Consider the following 16,880-nt stretch of genomic DNA (forward strand, 5'->3'; position numbering starts at 1 on the left):
AGGAGGAACAGGAAGAGGAGGAAGAAAGAGAAGAGTGCTCTAAGCCACTAAGTTTACTTCATTCCAAAAAAAAAAAAAAAGAAAGCAGTGAAAAGCCTATAAAATACATGGTGTAACCAATCCCTCTTGAAAATACATGATTGAAAAGACAGATACTTCACTCCTCAGCTTCATAGAGGCCTGTATCTAAAGTAATGAAAACAAGCACTTTTTTAGGGGGAAAAAAAAAAAAAGCCCTGAGTATTGTAGGTGTATGTCTCATTCCTTAAAACCTGCCAGTACTTTGTCACTGAAGAAATTAAAAATGCCAGCACTGGCAATGGGAAGTGTGCTGATATAAAAGTGAGTTGCTTGGCAACAGATTAACTTATTTAAAACTTTTACCGCTGCTTTGACAAACAGGCTGAAAAAAGAAATATGAAGGCAACAGTAAAATCCTCCGGATCAGAACTCCCAGGTGACCCTCCGAAGTAGAAGACTCACTGGCCTACATGCTGAAGCTGTGAGTTTGCAAACTGCATTTGCCAAGCACCCTGGCCAGTGGGTTTCCTATTAGATTCAGACAGTGAGAGGTGCTGGCTGCAGACTGCCCGGCAGGGGAGAGAAACAGGAGGTCTGTGCCTCTGACAGTGGTGAAGCTGCTGGATAGAGCTGGGCATATCATCAGGGGATTGCAGATTCCAGGGGCTGGAGTAGAAGCAGACTCTTTTGTAGCTTCAGCCATGGCCCACACGGTGCCCTGGGGAGAGACTCAGGATTGGCTGCTAGAAGTGTCTCTAAAAGCTCAGTAACAGAGGTAGACCTGAGGACTTCAGTTCCATGGTGTCAGTGTGTCCTGCTCTCCAGGTAAAATCATCCTTCCTTTCCCCCCTCCACATCCTGTGTTTTCTCTTCTGTTCTCCCTGCCCTTGTAATACCCCCTTCCCTGCTTTAAACTCTTTCTCTTGAAACACCTGAAGTGGTTTCTTACTGGACACTGACTAACAGAATCTTAAAGGAGTTTACAGCCTCTCTCAGTAGACCCAAACTGTAGAGCAATAGGATATGGGCAAAAGTAGAAATAAGCATTATAAACCAAACTGGGAAGGGTATGGTGATGGGTAATTTAAATGTCTCAAAAGATAGAAATCGCTATAGGCAGAGATATAAATTATAGAAATGATGCAGGTGGGAATAGTCTATTGGCTCTGTTTCCCTGGAGAACCCTGACTCCTGCAGGTGCCATGACTAGCACGTGAGGTGATGCTGTTTGTTGGTGGCTGAGGCTAGACTGTGAAGGGCTCTGATATCAGCTGAAGGCTTTGGGACTCTATTCAAACGTTCATCAGAAGCTTGGCTTTTAAGGGAGAGGAGTGAAATGGTCCTATTTTATTTTCTTGAAAACCACCCTGGTTGTAGGACTGTGGAGCATGAATCTCCAAGGAACCTAGATTTAGGAGAGTGTGACCCTCAAGGGAACAACTCCTCGGAGCATTCAGCTAAACCTCCACATATCTGGGAGTCACGTGTTCTACCTTCCAACCATCAGACCCTCTTATTCGTCAGAGCCCAACTCAGTCCTCCCTACTGACATCTGATGATCTTATAGTCAGTTTGGGCCCCTGTGGGGGCCATGGTTTTTCCAAGTCTCTCTGCTTTTGATCAGACCACAGTGTTCAGGAACTGTAGGTGAGGGCAGATGGATTGGTGGTGTGAAACTGTTATTCTTGACCCAGAACCATTTGAATGAGTAAAGCTGTAAGTAGACAGTATGGATGCCAAAAAGCACATGGACTCAAAGATGACATCTATGTCCAGACCTTCTAGGCTTCATGGTCACAAGAGATCTTCATAGAAAGATCTAGATATCCAGTAATGGTTTGGGGCTTAGTATGTGGTCCTGTTATCCCTTTCAGGGCTTTCCAGAGGGAAGTAAATCAGACTGTTATTCTACAAAGTCTCCAAACATGGACCCAAGGGTGTGTTTTCTGCACATTTAGTGAAACTTAAGCCCTAGAGCCCTGATGTGGATGGGCCCCTCCCAAAATCCAGGGCCCTCAGAGGGGCCATTACAGTGTTGTTTAGAGTCATATGGTTTTATAAAATTTGTAAAAGTGAGATACTTTAAATACAATCAACTAAAACTGCTGTCTTTCCCTTCTATCTTCTCTGCCAAACTTACCCTTGTGTTGGGTGGTGTTACAGTGGCCATGGGCATTCTGAGGATCTCACTGGGAAGAATGTGAGTTGGGGTTAGTTTGGGTTTATTGAAATGAATGCATATGTCTCAGTCACTTCCAGAGCAGTTGAGTTCTTGTAATCATTCGGGTGTGGAAATGAATTCTAGAAATATTCCCGCCACCCACTGTGTTGACTCACTCAGTGCCTGACACAAAAGTGCAGGACCAGAGGCTGGTCCACAACATAAACTTACTCCACAGCCACAGAAGTGTGCAAGGCACAGTGGAGAAACAGGTCTCAAGATGAACATAGCCAGAAGCTAATCTGTGGAAATCCTTTCAATCATCAAACATGTAAAATTATAAGCAGATAATTTGAAACAGAAGTTCTATCCTTCCCAAGAATATATTTGATAGCACAGCATATACAATCAAAGTACCCCATATTTTTTCTTTTTAGAAGAGAATCGAATGAACCAGAATTATTAAAATAACTTTAAATTCTTGTCAATGTGACTAAAAATACCAATGCCATCAAAAATAACAAACTCACAATACACCTTTGTGACCAAAGCAGCATGACCAGCTGGTTAATGAATGTTGTCTCTGAATTCAAAGTTTTTAAAAGAAACTTGAAAAACTTGAAAAGACCTGAAATCTTAGAGCTTTTAGATAAAGGAAATGTGATGGTGGTTTTGCCAAATTTGACCACAGTAACTATTTCCATGGCATTGCTGATAAAAAGTCATGATGCTGAAAGTTTGTCTGAACTATTAATAACTAAAAGAAATCAATTAGCTTTGCAAGAAAAGAGGCTGAATTATTTTTCTCTGCTTTGGAGAAAAGATGACAAAGTTATCAAAGATTATACCATTTGCCATACTATTTTGTAAACAAAGGCTCATTGATTCATAGCTATGGAATGTAAACTCTTTCCTTAAAGATGTAAACTGATCTGAGAGCCTAGAGGATATTGAAGCTCAGGGAATATGTGAATTTAATACCTAGAAAATACATTTATTTTCATATATTAAAATTAATAAATTTTGTATATAGTATATACTTTTCTCTATATTAATTTAATGCATACAATAATTGAATTTAATATCTAGAGATATGTATAATCAGGAAAATACTGTTATTCTTTCGTATGAATACTAGCCAACATTTACTGAGTGATAACTGTATGCAAGGTATTGGTCTAAGCACCTTATGCATATTATTTTTCAAAACACATACATGCATTTACCACATAAGGTGATTCAATTAACTCACTCAGGGAGGACAGAGTCACTAATTCCAAATTAGAACTGTTTTGTCATAGGTAATTTAGGTAGTTGTTGGACAGTTTCCGAGTTCAGAAAAATAAGTTCTCACAGTATGTTAAATTGCTTTTATTTTGTTCTAAAAGTTCAGCATTTGATGGAAGGAGCAGGGTTGAGGAAAATAGCTTTGGACCCACAAAGATCTGAGACTCAATGCACGTTCTGTTATTTACCAGATGATCTTACAAAGCTGCATACCTCTCCTCATTCTGCCTCGACTGGATAGTGAAAATGTCAGTGAGGACACATCCGTAGGAACCAAAGTTTAATTTCTTTATTTCAGGGGGCCATTTCCTCAAACCTGAAGTTCAGAAGAGGGAAGGCTGTGTTTTACCCGGGACTCCCTTGGCCACTGCTGGTGGAAAAAAACATTATGCCTCCCATCCAAGTACTAACCAGGTCTGACCCTGCTTAGATTCTGAGATCAGACAAGATAGGGAGAGTTCAGGGTGGTTTGGCCATAGACTGTTAACCCTAGGAAACAAACTGAAGGTCTCTGTAGGGGAGGTGGGCGGGACGGGGTAACTGGGTGACTGATGGGCATTAAGGAGGGCACTTGATGGAATGAGGGGTGGGTGTTGTATGCAACTGATGAATCACCGACCTCTGTCTTTGAAAATAATGATACACTCACTATATGTTAATTAGTTGAATTTAAATTAAATTAGAAAAAAACATTCTGCCTTTCATTTGTCATGGCTTAAAGACTTTCTCAGAAAGAATGTGGGTTCGGAGAGCCCAGGAACTGGCCCAGCTCTTCTGGGGGCAGCTGGCTGCCTGTGCCAGGAGATCCACTGACCACATCCTACCTGATGCCACCCGCCATGGCCCTCCCTCTCATCACCTAGAAGCAGGGGCTGTAAACACACCAGCACCTGCCTTTCCTCAGACACACCTCGCTTCCCACATCTCCTCAGGCCACACATACCACTCATCTCGCTGGGACTCTCTGCCTTCCCTGGTCCATCTGTGAGCTCCTGGCTCCCCTTCAAGATCTGGCTCACATGGCCTCTGCTCAAAGCATTCACATTCCTGGTTCCTCTTCTTATAAGGACATGGGCCCTATCGGATCAGAACTCCATCCTTGTGACTTCTCTTAGCCTTCATTACTTCCTTAAAGGTCCCTTCTCTAAATACAATCATACGAATTTGTAGGGTGACACAATTCAGTCCCTAACAGGAGGGAAACAGCTCAACTATATGTTGAAGGAAGAGGGCTGGAAGCCATCCAGCCACTGAACCACAGCAACTCTGCCAGAAATGCTTGTCCTGGGGCTTCCGGGGAGCTCCCAGGTGGTGGCACTGACATGTTGCCTGATAGAGGGTGACGCAGATGAGCCACCCAGGGGATGAAAAGCCATGTCCATAGCTCTCTGAAGCTGCCTCGGTCACCTGCTTTGGCCACAGCACAGGCTCCAGGAGAAGGCGAGGGTGAGGCTGGGGAGTCAGGGAATAAATAGCAGGGGAGGGTGGCATTGAGTAGGGAGTCTGTCCCCCTAAGGCCAGGATGGCCCAGAGGCATGGTTGTCACTTTTGAATCTTTGCTTCCTAGTTGAGATCAGGACACAGAGTCAGTGTTCAGTCATTAGTCAGTGAATTCTAGGTGGTTGTGTGCATGAGTGTGTGGTGAGCTCCCCGTAACTGCAGACCCTTCCTGCAGAGGCTGCATCCATCCCAGAAGCTGTGGAAGGTGGTGATGTTTTGGATAACACCTTCACAGTTCCTGTCCTGGACTAGTATTATGACTCCTTGTTCATCTAATAAAGTGAACCAGAGAAACAAAAAACAAACAAAAAGCAAAAAGCAACCTTCCCATCTCTTTTCATGCCCAAATACATTTTTAGTTTACACCATAATCCTAAGAACCATACTATTATTTTACTTCTGAGTTTGCTTCATTTTTCAGAGACATTTTAAGAGGAAGACAGCTTACAAGCTTCCTTCATTAGGCACGTCGTACATCAAAAAAAGGTTCATGGCTCTTTGCCATTTTGTCGTACATATATAAGAAGCATTAATAATATCTCATTAAAGCCTCTCCCTTCTTTCAACAGAGGCCATAGGTTGAACTTGCCCTATGATCCAAGCTCCATGCTGGTTTGTAGTTGCCCTGCCTGCTGAGGTATAGGGCCAAGTCCTGACCACAGGCTCTAGCTCTTTCTAAGAGGCGTGCTGATGTACACTGTTCACCTCAAGAATTAGACTAGACAAAGTGGGCCCAAACATAATAAGATAGCCCATTAGAAACATTTTCTGTGCTTACATCTTACTGACTTTTATCATAAATTAGAGATTTTGAAGAGAATGAGTCATAGAAAAAGGAAAAATAATAACGTGGTTCAGCAATCAGCATATGATATCTCCTCGATGACTCATAACATCAGACTCAAGTCAGGACAAACAGAGTTCCTGTCAGAAAGGAGTGCAGTTAAAAATAAAAGCAAAATAGGAAGGTGGGGGGAGCACTATAACTGTACCTAGAACTCTTTCCACCCTGGATTCCCTAATAAGAGGTTCGAGGGACAAATGAGCTGAAAAGCTTGTGTCACAAGTCAGGAGGAAGCAGCCCCAAGGAGCCAAGACAAATGGATTTCTGAAAAAACAGTCCTCCAGGAAAAGAGGATGTGAGCTCTGAAGGATGCATTACCCTCCATGTGGGTCAGGGAGGCTAAAGGGAGGAGGGGTCTTCCCAGCAGAATCACGGTAGGATGGAAGGAGCTCAGGTTTTGGAGGCAAGCAAACTTGCATTTTAATTCAGCCTCCACCAGAATTTGCTGTGCAGCCACAGAAGCCTGGGAGTTACTTACCTTCTCTGGTCCTTAATTTTCACACCTGTTCACAAGGACAACAGGAGGCATCCCTGAGCCATTGTGAGGATGAACTGATGTTGAATGTGTGAAGCCCTTAGCTTGGGGTATCAATTTATCTATGAATCATTAAATCATTCTTTGCCTTAAAACAATGGATGAAAACAAATCTTGACAGAGGTTTCTAAACCTCTAGTTAACAAACTCGAAGGAGTGTCTGCAGGCATGATGCACAGTCTGAGCCCCCATGAGGATGGTGTAAAGCTCTGTTCACTATTGCTATGATCCCCTTCACATTTATTACAGTGCAAGGATTCCAGGGATCTCAGCTGGCCCAGTAGTCTCTGGGCAACCAGAGACCTTCTTCCTCAATCTCTTCCCAACCAGTATAGCCCATCTCTCAATTCACATTTGGAGATCTCTGAATTGCTTTAGATCAGAATCACTTTGGCATAAGTCTTAACTCTTCCATTTGCTATTTATGTGATGTTGGCAAGATGATTAACCTTTTGAGACAGCTTCCCTGCCTATGAAATGTATAGATAGCTACTACCTTAAATCGATGCTGTGAAATTTTATTTTTTATTTTTTATTTTATTTTATTTTATTTTATTTTATTATTTTATTTTATTTTATTTTATTTTATTTTATTTTATTTTATTTTATTTTATTTTATTTTATTTAAGGAGATGCTGTGAAATGTTAAGTAAGGAACTTGAAGCACCTAGCACAGGTAAGGGGCACTAAAGTAAGTGGTAAACTATTTTTATTGTTCTTTAGTGACTAATCTGCATCTTTCTGAGTGTAAATCAGCTAACCAACAGCAGAAAGTACCTCCCCACCCTCCCAATCGCCATCCCTCCACCCCCCCCACCCCCACTCCCACCCCCGTTTAAAAGAGCATGGTTGGATAGGAGTTAGCTGGATCCACCGGTCACCAGGTTATCATTGTTGCTTGGCTATCCTAGCCACCCACCATCCTGCATGGTGATTCTTTGCTGCAGGACCCAAGATTTTGCTCTTTGCACTTCCTTTGAGAGCAGACACCTCTCATGATTTCCTTCCAGAAAGGAACAGTTTCCTTCCATCTCTAGGAACAGTTGCAGCATGAATCTGTCTACAACTAACAATACAACTAACACTCTTCCTCATTAATCCTAAAGTCAAGTCCCAGGGTGATGGCAATACACAGGGTGAGTGGCAAAGTTTTAGCAACTTGCAAAGTCTTTACAGCTATAATTCCTTCCCTGGAGTTCCTAACTCCCTTCTGAGAGGGTCCTGAGCTCATCTTTGTGTTTGAGGGATAAGACTCAGCATACTACCAGCATTCTCACTTTCAATCTGCTTATGCCACAGTGTTCTTCTTCTAGAAACGTTGAATAATAGGTTGGACTCGGTGTGGCAGATTATACTCTCTAAAAAATGGTCACACCAATTCTTCTGTCTCTACATGTCTCTCTAGAACCTTGTCAGGAGGCAGAGCATATGTATGCTCACCTCAAGTCTTGGTAAGCTTGATGGCTGGCCCAGTAAGGGCAAGGTGTCAAGAGGGATGAATGTGACTTCTGAAGCTTGATGTGCAAAGGTGGTATAGACTCTTCCTTTCTCTGTCTCTGTGTCTCCCAGAAAACTCACTTTGGAGCCCTGATCCATCACATAAGAAATGCAGCTGTTCTGAAGCCTCCATGCCTCTCCCCAACACCATAGATGGGAAATTCTCTAAAGAAGGAAAAACTGTGAGTCCTCAGCAATTCACCCCGTACACTTCAGAGAAGGGTAGAGTAGAAACAGATCACAACTAATTGTTTCCACTAAACAGCAACAACAAAACAAGATAAAAACTTGATGGGATTTGGTCATCTCCTGAGACGGGGAATAATCTAGAAGGAAATAGAAAAAGAAGCTTTCTATGGTCTTTTTTTCTGTAATGCTTGTTTAAACAATGAATTCCACTCATTGCCCCTCCTCTGGCTGGGGAGGGAGAGAAACAACAGTAAAGGAGAGCCCAAGGGAATGGTGGCATCAAACTGTTGTGTTTGTCAGGCCATCTATATTGGGAGAGCAATCCAACACAAACACACTTTCTCTGCCTACATAAGAAGGTTACACCCTGGACTAGTCAGCATAAAATCTTTTATAATAACACAACTATATAAAATTGTAAGAAAACATTCACCAATCAAAACAGTCATGACTGCATGTGAAGCTCCTTAAGAAAACAGAAGCATCCGCCAAGGGACACCAGGAGTCACCAGTCCACAAAGTGAAGCTCAAGGGAAAAATAAAAGAAACTTCCACGAAGACAGGCAGGTAATCAAGAATTTGTATATGCTATACTGGGGCAAAGACAAGTATCTAGTAATGTTGCCAGTATTAAAGATCAGTAAAGTAAAAATAAATAAATAAATAAATAAATAAATAAATAAATAATAAATAGTAATAAATAAATAAATATCCTGCTACTTTCAAAAATCACAGAAGAGAAAAATAAGTACAAAGAAGAAAGATAGTGTATGAAATTTTAAAAATTTCTTCTAGAAAAAGGGCATACACTAAGTCATAGAATAAATATTCTTATAAAATATTTTCTCAAAAGAACTTATTAAAAAGCCCTTCAGAATTTGGATGAACAGGATGATGTAAATAAAAATTAAAATCTAAAACATAAGACACCACTATCTGAAAGATTGAATTTGAAAAAAGAAAACCACACACTCAAGGGAACAAAAAAATCTATCAAGACCAAGTGACGGTGAGGAAGTAAACAACTCTTGTTGGTAGAAAGGTGAATGTACATAATCAATTTAGAAAAGTTTTTGGTAATATCACCTAAAATAAAGCTAAGCATTTGCATATAGCCCATGATCCAACCATTTCAACATTAGAGATGTGCCCCACAGAAATACACACACACAATACATACAAAGATAGGCACAGAAACATTCCTAGAAACATATTTCATAAAAGCTCCAAGATGGAAACAATACAATTATCAATTGGTCAATTGTTCCAAATGTACACAATCAACAGTTATGCTGCCATGGCCAACTTTTAACTATTGCCACAAGAAACATCAGGATTGACTAGAACAGACATAATATTGAGTGCAAGAATATGAATACAAATCAGCACAAAAAGTATGATTTAATTTCATCAAGCTCCACAAACAAGCAAAACCTACCTAATGATTGAAGTAAGAATAGAGGTTAGTTGTTAGTTTGGGGGAGCGAGCATAATAACTGGAATAGAACAAGAGGATGGCCACTGGGGTCCTGGCAAGGTCCCATGTCCTAATTTCCGTGGTCCACACGGACTTGTCTCCTTAGTAAAATTCACCAAGCAACATCCCTGTGAATTTTATACCTTTACTGTATTTGTTATGCTTCAACGAATATGTACAATGTGTACAAATCCCTATTTTGCCTAAGCTGTTGTGTGGCTACCGTAGTCGTAGGTGACCCAAAGATTTCAAATAACGTGTGTGAGGCTCAAGGCCAGATATGGATCTTCTGACTCAAAGTTGTGTGTTCCTCTCACTACCCTCTTGTTGCTTAAAGCTTCACAGTTTTGCAGATGCCTGGGTTTTGATAGGAGGCTGTCGTGATCTGCAACCATGGGACTCGAGATGATAGTTGTACACACTTGGGATCCTCGGATGGCACAGCCATTCCCTCAAGCCACAGGCTGGCAAGAAAGTATCAGTGCTAGAAGAGTTAAAGTGTAAGACGGCTTGAGATGTGGTAGTTCAAAGCCCTTGCCAATAACTCTTTGTTATGGGCAGCATTTTCAAAGCAAAATTACAACATGTTAGAAAGTGAATGAGGCAAATTACTGATGATGTCATCAAAGTAATAACTGCTAATGAGCATTTTACTCCTGGGGATTGCTTGATGCCACGCTGACAGGAACAACTGATTTGCTTTCTGCGAATCTATTTGGATTATTTACAAGGCATCCTGAACGTTGTAAAAGCATAATGTAAGAAAAATGATAGATCAAAGTTTGAATACAATGCTGGGATGACAGAAGGGAAAATGTACTCTCTCTTGTGTAATGGGTATTTTGACAAGGGTTTGAAGGACTTTCCTAAGGGGTGACAATGAGCACATATTTAAATGATTAGATTTCCACCAAAATTAAAAAGAAGCATAAATAAAATTTAAAACATGTTTTTATTTCCCCAAAGGGCTTTGGAAGAGAATGGTCATTACCCAGGAACTTCATTTTGATGTGACATCCTCTGTTCTGGATACAGGCACACGATGGGCACTGGTCCTTCGGCAGTTTATTATTTGACAACTGGTGATAATCCAAGACTCAGACTTCTGCTGGTGCTCTCCCCCACTGCCCATCTGTCTGCATTCCAATGTCCATTACCATCATCCCCAGAGGGTGAGAAGCACACAAAGAAAGAAATTGAGATTCTCGTTAGTCATGTGGATATTTGTAAGAATTGGCATAGTAGGAAAGAGAGAGGAAAGAGTTGCATTAGTGGCTGGGAAGGAAGAGAAGAAAGTCAATAAATTAAAGAATTTCTAAATGTTGCTGGGCTCTTGTGCATGCATTAACAGTGAGCTATAAAGTTCCATTTGTGAGTCCTCTGCCCATGCATATCCTGGTCAGGTGATGGTCCTGGGGGACTGTCTGAAATCCTTGAATGACTACCCAAAAAAGCTGGATAAAATGTAATCAACATGTTGCTGCAGAACATGACCAAGGAAGATCTAGAAATGCATCATATATGTAACTTCAGGTCAGAGACACAAATAGGAAGGAAAGCAAGTCATGGTGGACCTTGAAAGTCCAGATAGAGCCCCTAAGGCCCATATTTGAAAGGACCCAGGCTTTGTTTAATGCTTTCCTGGACTTGCCATTTTGAAATTCTGAAAAAAATTGATTTTTGTACCTATGCTCCCTAAGTGAAATCATATGCAATGATGGAGCGTGTTTGAGAGCAGATTTGCACAATGTGTGTCCACCTTTCCCCATGACTTCATTTGCAAATATGTTTGGGACGCCCCATAGGCACAGAGTTCCAATGGACCCGCCCTGCACGGGAGCTCAATGAGTCCCCAAGTACCTACAAGAGATCCTGTTATGTCTACTGCTGAGTGAGCAGCAGTGAAAAGCCACACTTTCAAACCAGGACATGCATCGAATGCAGAAAAAAGGCAGTGGTGGTCTAAGAAATTATGTCTTCTCATGGCCACATTACTTCCCTGTATTAGCCAATCACATATGAGGCCTAATGATGACAAGGAAAGAAAGGGTGAGGTAAGGCAACCCCCTGCTGCCCCCCACCCCTGCCCCGTCCTTCCAGTCTGCCCTTCTCATCAGTAAGTCAAAGGGGGAAGGACACCAGGCCCGCTGAGTCAGTGGAGCATGTAACTGTTGATTTCTGGGTTGTGAGTTCAAGTCCTGTGTTGCATGGAGATTACTTAAAAAAATAAAAACAATAATAATTTTTTAAAAAGGTGGAGCAGGATAGAATGTGCATATATCAAGAAGTGGGATTTAAAAAATTGAGTTTATTTCATGCCATCTTTCCACTGTTCCATAAAAATGAAATAGACATGCATGTGGGAGCCAGCGATTGTACATAGATGCTGAATGTGTCTCATGTGTTACCTAATGCTATACTGCATAGTGCAAATTCAAGTTTTCCTTACTTAGAATGGCATCAAATGACAAATAAAGAACACCCTCACAAGTACAGAAACCACAGAAGAAAGAAAAAGAATACACGTTTATTTGTAATTGTAATGATACTCTTATTCCTGCTTTTTAAACCAGAGGTCCCATATTTTTTTTTTTTTTTTTTTTTTTTGCAGTCAGCCCAGAAAATTGTGCAACCAGCCTTGGTGAGGAACAAAGTCGGGGTGGCTAAGATGAGTGCTTCCAAAGGCAGTTGATGGCCTACGAGGAGCTTTGTCAGCATCCACAGAGGCATTGACCCAAAGTAGACATAATGATTTCTCCAAAATGCACACATTGTGGGTGCCAATGAGCCAGTGTTATTCTTACTTCTCTTTTGATGGAAATATTAATCAAAGATTTAACAAATGTTAAATAAAATTTCACAAAGGGAAAGCATAGTACTCTATTTTAACATGACAATTTCTTTTATTCCAAGGCAGACTTGGCTTCAATCACTCTTTAACCTCTGGCTTCTATGCTTTCCCTGCTACAGCTCAGGATGTGACTCTCAGCATGATCCCTGCCATCAACCCACTGCACCTCCCCACGCATAACAGGACTGTTCTGTTGCTCGCTCAATAGCTCAGTAACAGTTGTGTGCTAGAAGGTTCCCTCTCCAACCCCTGGGCCTGGGTAAGCAGTGCTAAATCATTCTTTCTGAGTGTCCAGGGACAGCTTTGTGAGGCCAGCTTTCTGCGGGTCCCAGCCTTGTGGGGGTCTCAGCCTTGTGAAGGTCTCAGTTTTCTGAGGGTCCCAGTCCATAAATGCCCCTTTTTACACTCACAGCACCTAGAAAGCCACAAGCATAAGGGCCTTCTTTTTTTTTTTTTTAATGTCAATTTTCTCAAATTACTTTCTATTGAAAGCATCCCATATGTGATGTTCTTGTCGAAGTGGAAAGGAATGAGTGGAATGAATGGAAAGTAGATTTGTAAATCACTTAATAGATGTTGATTTTTATGCAATAAATCATATTCAGTTTGGCTTCTCAGCAGAGGAGAGTAGAAGGGTTCAGATGATATTGAAACTCACAGGCTGTGGAGGGAGGCTCCAAATACGATGAAAGAATGCAACAGGGAACTTCTCATCTCTCCAGAGTGCAAGGTTCTGAAAAGTGGCAATTCAAAATTAATCAACATTTTAAAGCTCCCTGATGAGACTCACCCCATCTGAAATTCATGAAAGAGGAAGAAATTTTTGCCCGTCATCCCACCACGCTTTGAGGGGGGAAGAGTACACGTGTGGATTATCGGGCTTTGGCCAATTTTCCGGGCCCTGATTTTCCCCATCTGTTAAGTAAGCATATAAACACAGATTCTAATTTCTTCACCAGGACTTTGAACTATTAAAGACAGATGTCTATAAAATCACCTGGTGAATTCTAAAATCCATATAGAGTGAAGAAAAAGGAGACTCCTTGACTATCTAATTGTTGAGCCCCTTCTATGTGCCAGGCTCTAGGGTTGGCACCTTAAATACATGATTTCTCTTAATTTTCATCATGATTGTGAGGAGTTCAGATTGTTATTTCTTGTTGGGGAAGAGAAGTAGGTTCACAAGGAAGGCAAATCAGGTAATGTTACACATCAAACAACACCAGGTCCCTTACACATAGAAGCAAACCGGAAGAGGACCCAGGCCCTGCAGAAACTGCCTCTTGCCCATTTGTGTTCAACACACCTACTCTCCTCCTCTGAGAATGTCCTGCTGTCTCTCACAGTCTCCTTGTGCCCTCCAAGATGTAGAGCGATTGGGGTTGAGACATGCTGTGGCCTAGCTTAGGTGGCTCGTTTGGGGAGAGCAAGGCTCTCACCCTACACAGGAGAGACCAGAAGAGACATATAAAGGAATTTGGGGAGCTAGACAATAGAGGTGCTGGAATTCACAGGCAAATCCATCTGCCTGCAAAACAAGGATTTCCTTATTTCCCAGAAGCAGATCTCTTCCTCCAACAGTCAGATCTGCTGGGGGCTGGTTGCCAACAGCAGGTGATGAAGAACACTTTTCGGTGAATTGCAAGGACTGGGGCATGAGGGCACTGGTGGGTTTACAGCAGAAGGCATACGCTGAGCTAATCTTCGGTAATTCCTTAAAATAAGAGTGATAATAATAAAATCCTTCTAGGCTTACACCAGGGGACGATTTTACACTGGGCAACAGCTCAGGGGGCTCCGCTGAGAATTTTTGCAAATTTCTGTCCAAGTTATCAGACTATTACAGAGAAGGCTTTCGCAGCTGTGCACAGGAAGCCCCATGACAAACGCAGCTACCCTCTTCCTGCTAAAAAACTCTTTCCATAGCTTAGAGATAGTCAAGGAGCAGGTAACTGAAACCAGATCTGGTTCCAGGTGATAGCAGTATCTGGAAAAGATGTTCCCAGGGGGTGGGAAGAGGGCAACAGAACCAGTGACCTTGCTTACCAGCGGGAGCTAATTTGGGCTCAGAGAGCAGCAAATCAATAAGTTAGTGTATTTTGACACAGTGCCGAAATGCACCACCATGCGCTGCCTTGTTCCATATGCATGTCCTTGTCGTTACCTCCTGTGGAGTCCTCAGAACACTGTACTGTCAGAGGCTCTGGGACAGCTCAGACCTAATAGTTGGTCATGACAAATTGCCTCACAGTCCAGCGAGTGTCTTCACTTCCTAAATATCTTATAATATTACCAAAAAAGGGAAGAGACAAAAATATAGTTACTGCTGCCTAGTTATTATGACAGAAATAAGTGTAGCCAGTTGAAGTAGTGTCACCTTGATCACATGCATGATGTAGCAGGGAAACCAGCTGAGTTTGGAAGACAGCCAGGACTGAGTTCAAATCCTACCTCTGCTTGTCATCCAAGGTTCTCACGATCAGTGTTCTCATCTATATGTGGTGGGAAACCATGATACTGATTCACTTGGTTGTGGAGATGGACATACATTCTTGCCTTAACCATTCCATTCATCTCACCTCTACAGGGGGACCTACTGCAAACCACTAATAGGTGGCTCACCTACCAGCTCAAATATCTTCAAGGAGCCCATGCCCTCTGTTACTCTCCATAGACTGTTGTCAATACTCCTTACAAAACAATGGGAGGCAGTATGATAGCACCTTTTATTTCTAACCTCGCCTAATAAATTCTCATAATGGACTACACATGGATTTCTACATGGGGGAAATCATTTGAAGACCTTCAAAGTTGGCTTGGAATTCTCTTATCCACTCAACTTCTGTATCATCCACAGAATTTATTCAACAAGCATCCAGTGAGTGGGTCTCAGCTCAGAGGGCCTTTTCTTCTTGAAGCTTTCCTTGGGTGCTTTTTTGCTGAGCTCTCACTCTAATTGAGATATTATTTAATTATAGCACATATTGAACAATATTAATGCCAAGTGTGTTTTTGTCTGTCTCCCCTACTGGATTTGATGCATGTATCTTGGAATCACTGCCACCTGGCATAGTATTTAACAGTTCGGAGACAACCAGTTTCCATCGAGTGGATCATTTTGAAACTATTCTGTCATGTTCTGAAAAACTAAGGGATGCCTGGGTGGCTCAGCAGTTGAGTGTCTGTCTTTGGCTCAGGGCATGATCCTTGGGTCCCAGGATCAAATCCCGCATCAGGCTCCCTGCATGGAACCCGTTTCTCCCTCTGCCTGTGTTTCTGCCTCTCTCTGTGTCTCTCATGAATAAATAAATAAATCTTAAAAAAATAAATAGATTAAAAACTAAAAAATATATAATAGCTTCCATATTCCCTACTTATATCTAAGGATAATCATTTTCAGTAATTATTCTTGGATTTATTAGGACTTTTTAATAGCAGGGTAAAGCTGGTCCTTCAGGAGATGGAAGGAATCCTAATTTCCTCCCCACATCTTCCTTAGGCAGAGTCAAGGCATGGTAGCCAAAGAGATGTGGTACTCGTATCCCTCCTGAGCTAAAGGAGTCAGTCCTCCAGCTCTTGGTAGAGCTGTTGGAAGATTACCCTCAGCCATTATTTTGTTCAAGGACTGCCTCAGCCACAGACAGCCACCTTACCCAAGGTCATGCTCTTCCAAGAATGACTTACATCCAATGACTTAATCCATGCCAATCAAAGGGAGGGGCATAAAGACCCAACCATTTCAGTCCAATTCAGGGCAATTCTGATGGACCATTTTAGTTCCTGAGTTCTGCTGGAACTAAACTAAAGTTCTGATGGAACTGGCTGAGACTGCACCTGCATGCTAGCTCAACTTTCCATTTTCTCCAATCCTACTTTTTATGCTTCCCTTCCATGGAGATTGATTACCAGCTTACTCTAATAAACTTGCTGAACATTAAACTTTATTTTGGTGTCTGTACCCTGGTGAATCCAAAGAGTTGATTAACGTAGGCAGGACTAAGTTGGGATTTGGTAGCTGTATTACTCACCACCCAGGTGATAATTAGGATGCAGTCATTTGTTGTTGGTGATGCACATATAGTCCCGGCACCAGATAGTAGCCACTTGTTGAAACATTCCCTGGAGGTGAGATGGGATGCATACCAACAGAAGGGACTGTATTAGCTGGCATAGTTCATCAGGCACCTGAAAGGGATGGAGAAAATAAAGTATATAAGGGCAGTGATACTATATTGCTATCATTAGATGCTGTTTAAGATCTGGAAAAACATAATAATGAAATTAAGATTGATTAAGAAGCCAAGTGTGAAAGCCACAGTGTCTGTGGTAGTAAATAAAAGGGCTCTAATCTCTTGCAGCAGAACAGCAGAGAAAGCTGGAGAGCCACCCATAAATGAATCATCATGGTAGCTGAGCTACAAAGAAGGTCAAACTCATAACCAAGGACTGTTTATGCCTAGGTGAAGGGTCTGATTGGGGAAAAACGGGACTTAGATACATGGAGTCAGAAACATGTGG

General features: G+C 41.8%; 2 long non-coding RNA genes across 4 annotated transcripts; one reads left to right on the forward strand and one right to left on the reverse strand.

Annotated features, from left to right (window-relative positions):
• The first annotated feature begins 288 nt into the window (after window positions 1–288).
• On the forward strand, window positions 289–10,835 carry LOC112664814 (uncharacterized). 3 transcript variants are annotated; one of them, XR_007403189.1, is made up of 5 exons: window positions 521–846; window positions 6,978–7,024; window positions 7,918–8,027; window positions 8,480–8,601; window positions 10,478–10,835. It is a non-coding gene; the product is annotated as an uncharacterized LOC112664814 (long non-coding RNA). The 3 variants fall into 3 exon arrangements; XR_004806439.2 differs by lacking the exons at window positions 521–846; window positions 8,480–8,601 and adding an exon at window positions 289–502; XR_004806438.2 differs by lacking the exon at window positions 8,480–8,601.
• On the reverse strand, window positions 10,510–15,647 carry LOC112664813 (uncharacterized). The gene is made up of 3 exons (XR_004806441.2): window positions 14,409–15,647; window positions 13,021–13,095; window positions 10,510–10,647 (listed from the first exon to the last, which is right to left on the reverse strand). It is a non-coding gene; the product is annotated as an uncharacterized LOC112664813 (long non-coding RNA).
• Between the last annotated feature and the right edge of the window lie 1,233 nt (window positions 15,648–16,880).

The sequence above is a fragment of the Canis lupus genome, chromosome 17 (genome assembly GCF_003254725.2).
Source record: "Canis lupus dingo isolate Sandy chromosome 17, ASM325472v2, whole genome shotgun sequence".
Classification (NCBI taxonomy): Eukaryota; Metazoa; Chordata; class Mammalia; order Carnivora; family Canidae; genus Canis; species Canis lupus.